A 12758-nucleotide genomic window follows, 5' to 3' on the forward strand; every position below is an offset into this window, starting at 1 on the left:
AACAACCCAATGGAATAATGGGCAAAAGACCTGAATAGACATTCCTCCAAGAAAGATATACAGATGGCCAACTAGCACTTGAAACAATGCTCAACATCCCTGATTATTAGAGAAATGAAAATCAAAACTACCATGAGATACCACCTCATATCAGCCAGAATGGCCATCATTAATAAGTCCACAAATAACAAGTGCTGGAGGGGGTGTGGAGCTTCGTTGTATAGTTCAGATTGAGCAGATAGGTTCTGATTGGTCAGTTTAAGTTACATTTCTGGGAGAGTCAGAATGCTCAAGAAAAGGAAGCTGTTAAAACTTGTAGGGCAGTGGGGAAGGGGATAGCTTAGCATGAGTGACTCCATCTTGGACGTAGCATAAGTATTTAACAGTTAGTGGTTCCTCTACAATATTTTGGAATAGTTTGAGAAGGATAGGTGTTAACTCTTCTAAAAATTTCTGATAGCGTTTACCTGTGAAGCCATCTGGTTCTAGACTTTATGTAACTTTTTGGTTACTGATTCAATTTCATTACTGATAATTGGTCTGTTCGTATTTTCTATTTTTCCTGACTCAATCTTGGGGGATATACATTTCTAGGAATTTGTCCATTTCTTCTAAGTTACCCCTTTTATTGGTGCATAATTGTTTATAGTAATCTCTTATGATATTTCTGTAGTGTTGATTTTAACTTCTATTTCATTTCATTTATTTGGGCCCTCTATCTTTTTTTCTTGATGAGTCTGGCTAAATGTTTTCTATTTTATTTATCTTTTCAAGGAGCCAGCTCTTATTTTCGTTGATCTTTTCTTTTTTTCTTTTTTCAGTGTCTATATTTTGTGTCCCATCACTGGGGGCAGAGCCGGGTACTAGGCTCTGTGGTGCTCATGGATCCGGAATCTGGTGTCAGATCCAGGGTGTCCTGGATCTGATGCCACCCCTGGTTGGTAAGGACAGGCTCTAGGGCTAGTGCCAACTAACTGATAGATGGAGCTGTGTCCCAGGGTCTCTGGCTACAGTGTCCTGAGGATCTGGAGTTGATATTGGCCCATAGATGGGTAGGGCTGGGGCACAGGGAGTCTGCGGGATTGTGATCCAGGTAGTGAGACTAGTGCTGGCCTATTGGTAAGTGGGGCTGGGTCCTGGGCCCTCTGGTGTACTGGGCCATGTCCTGTGGCATCTGGGGGATCAGATGGTCCCCAAGAAGCCAGTCTGCTTGTGGGTGGGGCTGTGTCCTCACCCAGCTGGCTGCTTGGCTTGGGACATCTTTGGGCTGGTGCTGACCAACTGAAGGGCAGGGCTATGTCTGGCACTAATTAGCTAGAGAAAGGATTCTAAAGTGGCACTTGGCAGCACCAGAGTCCTTGTGGTGGGATGATATCCCCAAAATGGCTGCTGCCATTGTTTGTGTCCCCAGGGTGAGACCCGAATGCCTTCTGCCTCTCTGGAGACTCTCCAAAATCAGCAAGTGGGTCTGACCCAGGCTTCTTTCAAATTACTGCCTCTAACCTCCGTCCTGGAGTTTATGAAACTATGTTTGTGCCCTTTAAAAGTGGAGTCTCTAGTTCCCACAGCCCTCTGCCTCTCCTGAAAGTAAGTCCCTTTCAATACCAAACATCCTGGGGGCTCTTCTTCCTGGTACAGGATCCCCAAACTTGGGAATGCAATGTAGGGCTTTGACCCCTTGCTTCTTTGGGGGAACCTCTGCAATTGTAATTAACCTCCAGTTTGTCAGTCACCCATCCAGGGGCATGGTTCCTGATTATATTGTATCTCCACCCTCTGTATCTGTTTGCTGTGGTTCCTTCTTTATGTCTTTGGTTATAGAAAATCTTTTCTGCTAGTCTTCAGGTAATTCTCATTGATAGTTGCTCTGTAATTAATTGTAATTTTGGTATGACAGTGGGAGGGTATAAGTTGAAGGTCTTCCTACTCTGCCATCTTGGCCACTGAAGATTCTTAAGCATATGTACATCAGTGTCTTTGAATTGGATAGGAGTATCAATATGGATTCTTTTTTTTTTTTTTGATTGTGCCTATGACATGCTGAAATTCCTGGGTCATGGATCAAACTCGAGCCATAGAAGTGACACTGCAGAATCCTTATTCCACTGAGCCACCAGAGAACTCTTCAATATGGATTTTTAACAAAAATATGTATATCCTATTCATGTTCAAGTATGTAGAGTTTTATTTAACTTCCTTTCTGTAAAATTTATTATCTCCTTTCTTTTACACTGAAAATTCTGCTCCTTAAGGACATAGCATGGGGTTGATAAAATTAGAATGTGGTATAACTACTCACTTTTTAAAATCTCTAATTTTATACTTATTAGTCTCAGAATAACAATATTATTACTATCTCCAATTTGATTACCGAAACATTAAAATGTTTTTTACATGTACTCTATTTTCCATCATTTTAAAAATGGTTGTATTGTATCTTTAGTGTCAAAACATAAAACCATCGCATAACACATAATATTCTCTCTCCCTTCATACCTAATTTAGCCTTAGTTCTGCAGGTAACTAAATGTTTGTTTGTTTGTTTTTTATTTTAGGGCTGTACTTGTGGAATATGGAGGTTCCCAGGCTACGGGTCGAATTGGAGCTACAGCTACTGGCCTATGCCATAGCCCACAGCAATGCAGGATCCCAGCCGTGTCTTCAACCTACATCACAGCTCATGGCATCACAGGATCCTTAACCCACTGAGCAAGGCCAGGGATCAAACCTTCATCCTCATGGATACTAGTCAGAATCATTTCAGCTGTGCCACAATGGGAACTCCAGTAACTAAATATTTAATGCTTACAGCCTATTCTTATATTAAGGTCTTTCTAGTCACTTCGTGTGTGAAGCAGGTTCTCTATCAGATTCCTCAGGAAGGATTCATTGGACACAATATTAGTGGATTTCTTGTATTTTGTTGAAAGCTTATGCACTTAAAAAAAACCTTTATTATGAAAGTTAGTTTTGCTGAATATAAAATCCTTGGCTTACATTTCTTTCCTTGAGTATTTTAAAATGTTACTAGTTTCATCTGGCATAAATCATTGCTGTCAAAAATGTCTGATGATAATTTAATTTTCTTTCCTTTATAAGTACTTTTCTTTCTAGTTGCCTAAAGGATATTATTCTGCTTAAAATCTTGTAATTTTAATAAAATATATCATGGTATTTGTACTTCTGTGTCAATATTCTCATGTACACAATATGTTCTTTCAATATGTAGTTTCAAAATTTATTTTAAGGAACATTTTCTTGAATTAGGTTTTTAAAGTTTTTTTTTTGTTTCCTTAATTTGCTTTTCTTCATTAGAGATAATATAATACCTGTATTCCAGTCTCTCTCTTTTTAGTATTTTTTATTTTCAAGTCTTTATTTTAAAAAATTCCTTTTTTTGTCTTATTTTTCTTAAGAAATTAACTATTTTGTTTATTCATGCTTATGTGCCTTGTGAATATAGTTTCACTTCAGAAATGATTTTTTACTTTTACTTTTAATCTTTCTAAATTTTTTCATCTTCTTTTTAGGTTGTTAATAATTCTGATTTTAAAAATATATTGTGTTGTTTTTTTTAAAATCTTCATGCTTATTTTGGAATAGTAGTTTACAGTTTTGATCTGCTTTGGGTGCATATGTTTCTGGAGTGCTTTTATTGTCTTTGAGGAAGTTATCCTGCCCATTCTCTTTTACTTTTTTTTTTTTTTTTTTTTTTTTTTTTTGCCTTTTCTAGGACCACTCCCATGGCATATGGAGGTTCCCAGGCTAGGGGTCTAATTGGAGCTGCAGCTGCCAGCCTACGCCAGAGCCACAGCAATGGGGGATCCAAGCCATGTCTGCGACCTACACCACAGCTCACTGCAATGCTAGATCCTTAACCCACTGAGCAAGGCCAGGGATTGAACCTGCAGCTCATGGTTCCTAGTCAGATTCATTAACCACTACGCCATGACAGGAACTCCCATTCTGTTTTACTTTTATAGTAAATTTGAATAGGGTTTAATTTTGATAATTTTCTCTTGCTTTATAATTAATTTTCTTAATTTTTTAAAAAGAGGCAATATTTTGGAAAGTTCTTGTAAACTTAAAAGGTTTCCTCCTCCTGTTTTTTTCTTATAGTGTTAGAAAATATTACTGTTTACTGTCTGAGATTTCCAAGCTTTATTTTCTTCTCCCACCTTGAATAGATTCTCTTTCTCTATTATCCCTATCTTAATTTTTATTCTACTCTAGAATTTCATCCTCAGTATAGGGCTGTTCTAGATGTGAGGTCTAGTGGAGGCATATGTAAATGTTCATAAGAATTAGACTAATTTAGCTTCTTCAGTTCTTCTTAACCATCTCCTGTTGGAAAGGGGAAAAATACCTTACATTTTCAGCTGCTTACTGTTAACAAATTGGTCCACTGCATTTTCTAGGGAATATCTCTTAACTGTTTCAAAGTTCTCCATCCTCAAGGTCATTGGACATCACTCTTGTTGCTTTCTTGATAACCATACCTATCTGGTATCAACTAATTTTTACCACCTGCTTATATTCCGTTGTAAATATTGTCCATAAGTTTTAGTTCTCTTATCTGGCTCTTCACTCTCTTGATAAAGGATATGAAGAGACTGATGTATGTTGTTGCTATTGAGCCTTCTTAGAATCTGACAAATTTTATTTCCAGTTTTATTGTTTATTAAATCAAAGGTTTTACAAATTCTTGGCAGTGGAGCCTTTTTTTCAAATTAAGTGTTATAGTGATCCACAAAGTAAATAAAATGTAAAAACATGCATATATATGTATATATTAGTATGTAGTTATTGTAACACTAGTTATAACTATATTTGGTGAGAACAGACTGTTTTCATGCCTCAGCATCTAATTACCTCTCTATTTGTTTTGGTTAAAAACAGAAAATTCTGATTTACTCATCTAAGAAGATGAAATGATAACTTTTTAAAACTACTTGCTTTGCAATCTTAAGTATGAGTTTTAACTGATTTGATTTCTTGTCAATAAGTATTTAAATTGGTCAAGAAAGAACATTTTTTCAGTAAATACTAATTCTACTACAATGTCATACTTTTTCTCCTTTTTGACTACAGAAATTACTATTGAATCAAACATGTTCTGAGCAGATGTTTCTGTACCTTGCTGGGCATTTTATTGAGTGTATCTTAAATACACTATAGTCATAGATTGGCCTATACAATTTACTTTCATAATTATGGATTGAATAATTTTTAGACCAGTTTGGCACTGTAAACTTAATGAAAAATCACACATTTGAAAAATTCTCAAGTATATTCTAGAAATGTCAGGAGCTGTTTTATTCCCAGGTCTGCAAATGTGGTAATTTGATACTATGAGTTAATGGAATAAGGGTCTCAAAAAGAAGTCAAAATTTGATGTGTTACATGTTAGAATGTGTATTTTCTATTAAGTGGTAGATTTATTAGGTTAAAGATGGGGAGTTCCTGTCGTGGCTCAGCAGTTAACAAACTCAGCTAGCTTCCATGAGGACCTGGGTTCAATACCTAGCCTTGCTCAGTGGGTTAAGGATCTGGCGCTGCCTTGAGCTGTGGTGTAGGTCACAGACATGGCCTGGATCCCGCATTGCTATGGCTTTGGTCTGGGCTGGTGACTACAGCTCAGATTGGACCCCCAGCCTGGGAACCTCCAAATGCCATGGGTGAGGCCCTAAAAAGACAAAAAGACAAAAAAAAAAAAAAAAAAAAAAAAGATAAAATTTAGGTGAAACATTTCTGGAATGTTTAGGCACTGTCAATAATAATTTGAAACCTAGCAAATTAGAATTTGTATTCATGAAAATTTGATGTCTCTGAATTGGAATATATCACCTAATAAATGATTTTAGCCTAAATATTAACTTTCACATGAATATAATCAATATAGTAATAGGGAAAGGGGTTTAAATTCAATTGTTATTTTGAAGATCCTCTACCTACTAGGTCGATTTTCATAAACTGGGAAGAAAGTGATTCTCTTTGTTAGGATACCATTTATCTCTAATAGAATATAAAAAAGAATCTGTCAACCAAAGCTTGCAGCTTGCTAGTTAATTTTGCTTCTTTCTTTTTCCTATATCAGAGTGATTTTATCTGTCTATGAAGATATCCTCCAAATTGCTTTTGAAGCATTACTTTGCTACAGTATACATTTTAGATAATCAGTGATGAACCATAGTCTTCTATGGTTATTGTTTTCCTTCTTTTGCTAAATTATTTTCTTTGTTTTGTGTGTATGTATGTGTTATGTTTGTGAGTACAACCAGCCAGTCTTGCTTTTTTATAGATGTAGAATGTGTGCTAAATGATCATCTCAAATTAAATATTTTGCTCTTTGTTCATCCCTTTGTTTATATAATAGTAAAAAAAGAACAATAGTTAATAAGTCATTTTATTAATATTAGTATTTCATTTTTAATCAATACATTAAAGTATGGTTTTCAGAGTACCTTTGAAATAGAATCTCAACAATGCCTATTGAAAACTATTATTAAAAGGAGATAGGCACTAATTACGTAAATAATGCTAGAAAGATGTTGAATGGGGATGGTAGCAAAGGAAAATAATTAACCTGAAACTAAAATGAAGAGAATTCAGTTTCATTCAGACTTGTCAAAGTGTTTCATAGGCTTTGAAACTTTGGTAAGTCAGTCACATCCTACTGAAATAGATTGATTCATCCTTATAGATGATGATTAAAGGGAAATATAATGTAGCAGTCATGTTAACACAATAGTGTGATATCTGTTGTCATTGAAATGGGTGGGCTTTGTACTCTGTGGTCCCTAGAAGATGATTATTTTATCTTTGAGCACTATGACCACAGGACTGGAAATTGCTGCCATTTAGGAATTTGAATAGAAACTAATTTTTCAAAGATATAAAATCTAGTCTGAGCAATTTAGACTTTTTCTTGAGACCTATAACAATGCTTAAGAAGAAATGAGATGTCAAAGACAAATATTATATGATCTCACTTGTAAGTAGAATTTTAAAAAGCCAAACTTGTAAAAACAGAGTAGAATGGTAGTTACCAGGATCTGGAGGTGGGAGAATAGGAAAGATCTTTAAAGGTACAAACCTGCAACTAGTAGATACATAAGTCCTAGAGATCTAAGGTGCAGCATAGTGATTATAGTCAACAGTACTGTATTATAAATATAAAAGTTGCTAAGAGATTAGGTCTTAGTTATTCCCACCACAAAAAATAAGTGAGAATTATGTAACATAATGGAAGTATTCTCCAACACTACAATGATAATCATATTGACATATGTAAATGTATCAAATCAATGTGTTGTACACTTTAAGCTTATACAGTGCTGTATGTCAAATATATTTAAATTTAAAAAGTGGATAAGCACAAGTCCATAACAAATTTCAAAAGAAACCGAATGCTTCTAAACAAACTTCCACCTCCTGACATTAAAACTGTTATCAATTAGATATTCTGAGGAAATCATCCAGTTTTGAAATGTTTCTCCTCTGTCACACATATGCATTAAACATCAGTCCTAACATTCTTCTTTTATATTAATTGAGTTGCTGCCTTCTCTTTACCTAGTCAAGTACTTGATTAGCTTTATCTGACCTTCTCCAATCAGATTTTACAATATCACTCAGCTTCCTTCTATACATAGAAAACATCTTCAGTGGCATGGCCTATGTATAGAAAGAATCTAAGTGACATTGTATATATTAATGAAGCCAAGGTAAATATATATATATATATATATATATATATATGTATATATATAGTTCCAGTTCTACTCCCATCAGCAGTTATGTTACAACTTATTTATTTAACTGTTGACAGCATTTTGTTGGTTGATTTTAATGAAGGCTAATCTTTTTCTAGGCCACACATTAAGAGCCAATATAGTTGGGTGGTTTTAGAACATGGGGTCTAAAGTCAGTTTGTCTTGATTTATAGCTTGACTCCGACACTTACAAACTATGTGATCCTAGGCAAGTTGAATAACTTTTCTGTGTCTCACATTCCTTATCTATAAAGGGATGGTTATAGAACTTTTGTTAGAATTAGAGGAGCTAACATATATACATTGTTCAACACACAGTTTGACATATACTAAACACTACATGTAAATATTAAATATTAGTATTATTCTGCAGATATCTTTGAGCACTTTTTATAGTGTTTATTTGTTTCATTTTTCAAGAGTACGTTAGACCTCTATGTCAAAAGTATTTTCAATATAGATCTTGAAAGTCTTCAGACTTCATAAGTGGAAGCTCTTTCTTGCATTCAGCTGCATGAGAAATTATCTCTGCTGAGGTCTTTGCTTAAACATCTTTAGAGTCCTGACCTGATGACCTGAGGAAGTAGAACCTAGGTTTCACACTTCCCAATACAGGACTCCTTCTTACATGCTACAAGGAAAGTGGGTGTAATCCAAGTTGGAATCAATATCTCATCTGGGAAACAATCCTGCAGATTCAGGGTACAGCGAGAGTAATACCAATGGCAGATTTGTCATTTTATTGGCATAATCACTAGAGGTGACCATTCAAGCATAAAAGTAAATTTTTTGCTGCTACAACAGTTTTGGTTTCTGTTTTTCATCATAAAACTAATTAGGAACGGCAAAGGTCTGAACCAAGTTTTTAGGAGGAAGGTGAGAAAAATAAAGTTTGGTTCTTTCCATTACCTATAAATTCTGTAACTTTCTCTATTCTCTTTTATTGTCAAATAATTGACAAATATTTTAAACATTATATCTAAACTGAAGTGGTAACTTTACTGAAAGAGATATTCTTCTTTACAATAGTTTCTTCTCTAATTCCCTAGAACTTTCTGAAACCATTCATGATTTTCCTTCATGATCAAACCTGCAAAAGTACTTCAGTGATATTAAATTAAAAAAAAATATGTAACTAAGACCATGCAATAAAGCCTCTACAAAACACAAAGTTCAAGCATTGCAAGGGATAGCCTTAATTCTTCTGAAAAGTGGTACACAGAGGAAGCTTTCTGAAATATCTATTGTTTGAGATAAATCTAATGAGATACTCTAATGGACTATACATTTAGAAGCCTGTTTTCAAGCAAAGGACCTCATCTCTTTGGACATCTATTATTCACATTCTTCTTTTCAGTTTGACTCTGTGCTCTCAGGGGAGATCCTAGACAACACAGCACAGTAGGTGACTGTTCATCTTTATTCTTTTACTTTCCTTTCTGAGCCCTATTGACCTTTTGTTTTTCTTTTGGATTCTTTCACTAGGATGTCATGATCCTGACATGGAAAAACAAGGTCAAAGATAACTCAATCAATTGAACTTTATTATTTTATGTATCATCTCTCCTCAGGCACATGTTATATGTAAATGTGGCATATGATGATAGCAATATTTAACTAAAGATTCAGGATTTTCAAGTGATAGGGTTTAAGGTCATATGAGTGCAATTAAATATGCCATTATTTTTAGATTAGTAGATTAAGATGATGAAACAGACATAGTGAATCAGGATTTGAGCCACATTTTGAAGAAAAACTCATACTGTCTTGGGACAATATTCTGGCCATCATATTTTTTTTGCAGATTATAGTTGTTTGTTACATAGAAATTGAATGGAATTACAATGTAAAGCAATGTGGAGTTAAAGAGATATGAGTTAGGAGAGTTCATAATATACATGAAGAACATTAGTTCATAGATGGGATCTGTATCTGGAGGATTGTCCCTAGTGGAGAGTTATAGGGCTTGGATATTGGACTTAGTCTTTTCCATTTTTATCAAAACTTGAGACAAAGAACATAGATAAGCTTATCAAATTTGTGGATGACATAGCTTGAAAGGATACTAATATAGAACTAAGATTTAATAGAAAAAAATCCGACAGGCTGAAAGGATAAATCAAAACTACAGGGATGGATCCTACCAGATAGTAAAAATTTACTGCAAAAGTACAGGAGAATGGTAAAACACCCTGAGAGCTGCTTATGTAAAACAGATGTTTCTGTTGACTCAGAGTGAACATGAGAAATGTACTGTTGCTATGAAAATCAGGAAATAGGAGTTCCCGTCGTAGCGCAGTGGTTAACGAATCCGACTAGGAACCATGAGGTTGTGGGTTCGGTCCCTGGCCTTGCTCAGTGGGTTAACGATCCGGCGTTGCCGTGAGCTGTGGTGTAGGTTGCAGACGCGGCTCGGATCCCGCGTTGCTGTGGCTCTGGCGTAGGCCGGTGGCTACAGCTCTGATTCAACCCCTAGCCTGGGAACCTCCATATGCCGCAGGAGCGGCCCAAGAAATAGCAACAATAACAACAACAACAACAAAAAGACAAAAGACAAAAAAAAAAAAAAAAAAAAAAAAAAAAAAAAATCAGGAAATAGTCTGCATTCACCTAAGTGTAAGGTCCACAATAAAGGAGTTTATTTTCTTCCACTGATCAGACCACATTGTCAATGTTGGTTCACTTGTGGGAGAAATGCCTTTTAAGAGTGACATGATATTTTGAGAGGACAAGGATGAGGAAGTAAAAGGTATGGAAACTGTATGGGAGGGATGGTAAAGGAAATTGGAGAAGTTTAGCCCAGAGAAAGGATATGTAAGGGAAGCATGGTAATGAAGTCCACATATGTGAAAAGCTCTCAGGTCTTTAAATATAGATATTTATCATTCATGTTTTCATTCCTTCATTCAGCAAATATGTGAGTGTTCTGTGTATCCCAGTCCGTATTATAAGCTCTGCAGATAAAAAAGTGAACAAGTTAGTGTTCCTACCTCATGGAGCTTATGTTCTGATTTTTTTCATTCTGTATACTTGTCCAATTCTATACACTTAGGCCATTCTGTCCACCCTTGTGGCTTTGTTTGGTCAACTTCCTATCCGTAATTATGTTAATACCCTATACAACTCCATCTTTAGGCAGAGCTTTCTCTTAAAACCTAATTCAGACTTATTCATTTAAGAATCATTTATCTTCATCAGGCACTGTTCTTTGCTCTGGGGATATAGCAGAAAAGAATACAGATGCATTTTCCTTGTTCTCGTGGATTCTACCATCTACTTTGAGAGATGAATGTTAAATATTGGTACAGATAAATATAAATTAAGAATCAGGAATTCTAGGAATGAAAATTACTGAATACTATGATAGCAAATAAATGAAAAAGGGGACTTAAACTTCCTGGGCAATAATATTTAAGGTAAGACCTAAAAGATAACAAAGTATTAACCAAACTAAGAGATTAAGAATGTTCAGTGTAAGGAGACAGCATATGTGAAATACTGAGATACTCTCTCCATACAGGTCTTCTCTTTATAAATCGCTCACAGACAATAAAATTTTACACATCTCAAACTGAACCCATTGTTGTCTCCCCAAACTGTACCTTCTCCTGTAGTCATCCTCAAATTCTCCCTCTTTCTCATGTCCTATGTACTGTACTGTCCATCTGTCCCTTCTGTCCTTCCTTCTGTGTATCTTAATTCTGCCCCCTCTTCACCATCTCCACAGCAGTAACCTCAGTTTACACTCTTAATGTCTTTCAACTATGTTCTTGAAACACTCTCATAACGGATTTTCTTTCCAAACGTCTTTAATCACTTTCCCTTTCCCCTCACAGTTGGTGAAATAAAAATATGCAAAAATATTAAATTCTTCACTATCTCTCTATCGCCTATAGAATAAAATAGAACTCCCTGAAAAGAGTACCTAAGGCCTCCCTGATCTGCCCCTGCCTCATCTTTTATCACTCATCCTCTTATATCCTTAGATACAGTCAAGTGAAAATATTTATAGCTTCCTATTATATTTCATTTTCTTTACGCCTTCTAGAATTCCATTTTTCTCTCCTCTGTATTTTTCTTTTGCCTCAAATAATACTGGGTCCTCAGTGAATTTTGGAAGTGAGAAATATACAAATAGAAAAAGAATAGAAGGAAGGAAGAAAGGAAGGAAGCAAGGACGGAGAAAAAGAAAGAAAAAATTCAAGGTGGTTTAGAAAGAATATTGAATGATGGATTCATAATAGACTGTTAGTGGGAAAATGGTATTTAGGGTAGCATGTGTGGTATTCTTATCTGGTTGTGTAGGAAAAGAATATTTCTTTGGGCACTGTAGAAATTTATTACATATATTCTTTGTTGGGTTCAATGTGTCATTCTTTATATTCTAATGATTCTTTGAATTTACATAGTGTTTTTCTTGAGAGGAAGAAAAAAACAGTAATAAGATTAGTTCATGTCTCCTTAAAACTATACTCTAAATTAGGATGGCCGATTTTTATTGCTGATGTTTAAAAATAGAGAAACTAAGAAACAGAGTACATGATTTTTCCCAGGGTCACATAGCTGGCATCAGCAGTAGCACAAAAAAACAGATCCATTTATTAAAGCTGTGTGTTTTTTTTTTTTCAGCAGATGAGATGGTTCTGTTCTCTTAATATCATTTGCAATTAGTTTTTTTTTTCAATTACTGAGGAAGTTTTTCTATTACAATGAATATTTTCATCTGATTTCAAGAAGAATTCAGCAATCGCATGTTGGGCTAAAGTCTGGAAATTCAATGCTAAGGAAATTACATAGTCTCTTAGGGATAGGTGTTTCAGCAATAGAAAGTGTAAGATACTGGGGAAGAGAGGAATGAAGCAATCCTTTCCTTTTAGTAAGCATTTCTGTGATATCTCAGTATACAACTTAGCAAATAACTATTTCTATGAAGTCACAATCATCCTTTACCCTTAATGACCATTTGAGGTTATGTATTATAAT

Source organism: Sus scrofa, chromosome X (assembly GCF_054392235.1).
Source record: "Sus scrofa isolate SSC_HxYL_T2T_F1_AM1 chromosome X, Sscrofa_HxYL_maternal_Yorkshire_Landrace_v2.0, whole genome shotgun sequence".
NCBI lineage: Eukaryota > Metazoa > Chordata > Mammalia > Artiodactyla > Suidae > Sus > Sus scrofa.